The 4,278-nt window shown below is 56.1% G+C and overlaps 1 protein-coding gene and 1 pseudogene across 2 annotated transcripts in view; one reads left to right on the top strand and one right to left on the bottom strand.

The window, feature by feature from the left end:
* PIEZO2 (piezo type mechanosensitive ion channel component 2) overlaps positions 1-4,278 on the bottom strand; it is a 460,236-nt gene that overhangs the window by 48,809 nt on the left and 407,149 nt on the right. The gene's annotated exons all lie outside the window — the stretch shown is intronic.
* The window catches only part of LOC111553578, a 2,437-nt pseudogene continuing 386 nt past the window's right edge, over positions 2,228-4,278 (top strand).

Here is a 4,278-nt window from a genome sequence, read left to right as displayed (position 1 = left end):
TCCCGAGTAGCTGGGATTACAGGCGTCTGCCACCACGCCCAGCAAAGTTTTTGTATTTTTAGTAGAGACAGGGTTTCACCATATTGGCCAGGCTGGTTTCGAACTCCTGACCTCAGGTGATCCACCTGCCTCAGCCTCCCAAAGTGCTGGGATTACAGGTGTGAGCCACCGCGCCTGGCCAAGAGACTTCTTAAAAGCAAGATGGAAACCTAGAAACTGCAAGGGGAAATTTGATACAAGAAAAAAAATAATAATTGCTTAGATTGCATATACCATAAACTAAATCAAAATATAAGCCTTGGGTTGGAAAAAATATCTGAAATATACAAAAATGGGATAATCACAAATTGCACTGAAATTGGCACACTGGTCTACAGTTTATGGACGAATTCTGAGCTAATGTATTTAAAACCACGAGAGTGGATGAGAACACCTAGGGAGTGAACATAAATGAATAAGTTTCCATAGACAAGTCCTGGACATTACAATGTTAAGAGGTCAGGGAGATACGGATGACCAGCGAGGTAGGAGGAGAACTAAGCTCGAGTGTGTTTGGAAAACCAAGTGGACAGCATGTTTCCAGGATGCGGTGATTTTTTTTTTTTTTTTTTTGAGACAGAGTTTTGCTCTTGTTGCCCAGGCTGGAGTGCAATGGCACGATCTTGGCTCACCACAACCTCCACCTCCCCGTTTCAGGTGATTCTCCTACCTCAGCCTCCTGAGTAGCTGGGATTACAGGCATGCACCACCACACCCAGTTAATTTTGTATTTTCAGTAGAGATGGGGTTTCTCCATGTTTGTCAGGCTGGTCTCGAACTCCCGACCTCAGGTGATCCGCCCACCTCAGCCTCCCAAAGTGCTGGGATTACAGGTGTGAGCCACTGCACCTGGCTTTCAAGATGTAGTGATTAACTGTATTGGATGCTGATCGATATGAAGGTCATTGCTGGTCACTGGTGACCTTGATCAGATCAATTTGGATGGAGAGCCAGGAACAGAAGGCTAATCGGAGTGGATATGAGAGAACGGGAAAGAAGGAACTAGAGACTGGGTATAGATGACTTGAGGTATGTGCTGCAATAGAAGCAGATGGAGGGAGACGCAGCGGGGCTGTAGCTGGAGGAGTGTGGGTTCTAGTGAGGGTTTTGTTTTGTTTTTTAAGATGGATAAATAACAGCATGTGTTTATGCTGATGGGAAGACTCCAGTAGAGAGGAAGAGATTGAGGATGGAGGACAGAGGAGAAATGCTGGAAGTGAGTTGCTGAGCAGGCAAGGGCGCTCGGCAGCTGGAGGCTCTCCAGGCAGTCTCGGGGGGCAGACGGGATTGGACCGAGTCCTGGAACACAGCCGGGGTGAGCACCCTGACACTGGCCTTGGACGACCACTGGAAAGATCCCTCAGACAGGGGACAAGCCAGAGATTGGCTTGGATTTGCTGAAACTTCCCTCTGCCCCCCAAAAGCAGATTCTAATTTGGATTTCAACAGATGGCTCAGAGGAGAGAGGGCATTCTGGGGGTACTGGCATAAGCATGGGGCCTTCAGACATTCAAACTGACTGAGGCCAAATGGGCAGGAGGATGTGGGTAAAGCCAGGTGGGTGGACAGGGGTGGCTATGAGAAGATGCCATTGGCAGAAGTCAGCCCCTGAGGCCTTCTCACCTACCTCATCAGCCCAGGCAGCTGTGGCTGCACTGAACCACCTCCCAGATTGAGTGCTGAGCAGAGATTAGAATCACGAGTAAGAGGCTCAGTCTTTGCCTTCAGGAGCTCAGGCTGAGAGGATTCCAGTAACTATCATCTAGATGGGTGTTTAAAACTCTTGCTTTTGGCTGGGTGCGGTGGTTTATGCATTTAATTCCAGCACTTGGGGAGGCTGAGGCAGGAGGATCACTTGAAGCCAGGAGTTGGAGGCTGCAAGGAGCTATGATCATTGCACTGCACTCCACCTTGGGTGACAGAGCAAGCCCCTGTCTCAAAAAACAAAAACAAAGTGCTTTCCCCTAGCCCAGCATGCTTGGGTGAGTCTGCTGGAGGCAATGGACGCTGCAGCCAATCAGACCCCTGGTAGCAGAGTCTGGGCCCAGCAGAGGCAATGTGGAGTACAGGGCCTGCTGGTCCTCTGGTCACACCCACTCATGCTGGTCTCCACATGCTCTTTATATCCTCAGAGGTCGACAGTGTGGGGGATTGGAGTGACCCAGCTGGATGTGACCCTCAAGACAGAATGGTGCTGGACTTGGGGGCTCAGGGGTATGACCAGTCACCCCCCAGCCTGCCTACCAGCCTCCCATCCCTGCACCATAGGCTGAAGCCCTCAGACCGAGATGGGCCACCGCTGTACCCCTGGTCTCAGCCCTTGGCCTTGCCCCTGGCTCTGGCAGTCCCCCCAGCACTGCAGCCCCAGCCTGAGCAGCAGCCCTTGTCACAAATGCACCTGGGCCACTGTGGACACATGCGTCGCAGTGACAGCACCTACTCTGTAAATAGTACTGGCTGTCCGGGATGTGGCACCCTAGGATGGCCTCTACCTGGATGGGGACAGAACCCAGCTGGGGGCACCCTGTGGCCTGCAGCCTCCCTGCCTCACATTGCTAAGACTCAAAGGGATGCAGGCCATAGTGCCAGCAAGAGTCTCTGCATGTTGGTGGCCCTGTGGCCAACCAATACGGACCGTGAGCGAGACAAGTACTTCCAGTCCCATTACACCTACAATTCACACTTCGAGTACCAGGAGCCCATGCCCACACTTGTGCTCGAGAAGTACTGCGAGGCCTCTGGACAGTTCATCCATCAGGCAGTTGGCATCACTGAGCTGTTCTGGAGAAGTCTGGAACCTATGAACACTCTGAGGCTGTCACCGGCAAGCAGCTGCTCACAAGTGCCAAATACGGTCCATTGTGCGCAAAGACATGCGGAAGGAGGGCTGCGTCGAGGAGACTGTGGCGCAGCTGAGTGAAGACCTGCTGTCTCAGGCAGTGATGATGGTGGAGAACAGCCGGCCCACACTGGCGATCAACCTGACCGGAGCCTGCCAGTACTGGTTGGAGGGCAAGCTGCGGTATGAAATAGGCCAGGGTATGGGTATCAGGCGGATGGGCAGGCATGAAAGGGGCCTAGGAGCTGGGAGGGGTGGGAAGGAGGGGCCCGAGTAACTCCCCCTTTTGTTTCTCCCCCTTCCCTCCTGAGGTCGGGGCTTTCCCTCTCTGAGCAGCCACCTCTGCCCTCTGGCTCACAACGGTGGGCCAGAACATGCCTGCCAACGCCCTGGGCGCACCCTCATCTCTGGGTCCTCTCGGGTATATTTTTCTCTCTCCACTTCCTCTCCGACTTCTCTCGACAGTGGGGGCAAGGCTGGTGAGGCCCTGACAGGCCAGAGGGAGAACCCGCAGGGTCTCACCAGGCCAACCCTTCAGGGTGGATGGAAGGGCCAGATCCTGGGAATGGACTTGGCTTGAGGACACACGGCGCCTGGTTTAGGTGGGGACTGGCCAGGCTGGGCAGGAGCGTGCAGGGCACGAACCACTCTTTCTATCCGTCTGTCCCTCTTCCTCGAGAATCCTGTTGCTCTGGGCAAGAGGCGGTTTCTGCCGGGGGCATCAGCGTGAGTGTTCAAAATGAAATGGACACCCGGGATGTCGGGCAGGCAGGTATACGTCTTCTTCTGCCCGGGCGGGCTGGGGGCAACGTCAGTTCGGGAGAGTCCGTGCACGTGTGTGGGTGCGTGGGTGAAGGGTGGGGGCGGATCCATGTATGTGAGCCACTGTGGATCCCTGGGTGCCAGTCCACCGGCGGAGGGGCTTCACGCTGCGTGGGGCCGGGAGAGCTTGTGTGCGAACCTGAGTTCGGCAGCATGAGGATCGAAGTGTCGCGGCCAGAGCCCCGACCAAGCGGAGCAGGGCCAGGGCTGGGCTCACAGGCCCGAACGCCCCGCCCAGCGCTGCCTCCCCTCGCCTTCCCCACAGACATTCACTACCTGCGGGGCGTGAACAACGCCCGCCAGCCGTGGCACAACGCGGAGGACTGGCTGCGGTTCTGGCTGCGGTACGGCCTGAGGCCGGAGAACCCCACGAGGGGAACCTGGCCAGCCACCAGCGGCTCTTCCTGTGGTGCGCTGCGCTGCGCTGCTCCACTGCACCGCGCCGTAGTTCTACGACACCCGCCGCCGCGCTCTGCGCATGTCCTTCCGCCAGCTCTGCCAGGACCTGGCGTGCTACGTGCAGGACGGCGACGTGCGCCGGGAGGACTGCGTGCGCCTGCGCCGGGAGGACGACGTGC

Source organism: Piliocolobus tephrosceles, chromosome 18 (genome assembly GCF_002776525.5).
Source record: "Piliocolobus tephrosceles isolate RC106 chromosome 18, ASM277652v3, whole genome shotgun sequence".
Classification (NCBI taxonomy): domain Eukaryota; kingdom Metazoa; phylum Chordata; class Mammalia; order Primates; family Cercopithecidae; genus Piliocolobus; species Piliocolobus tephrosceles.
This window is presented reverse-complemented; position numbering and strand designations above follow the sequence as displayed.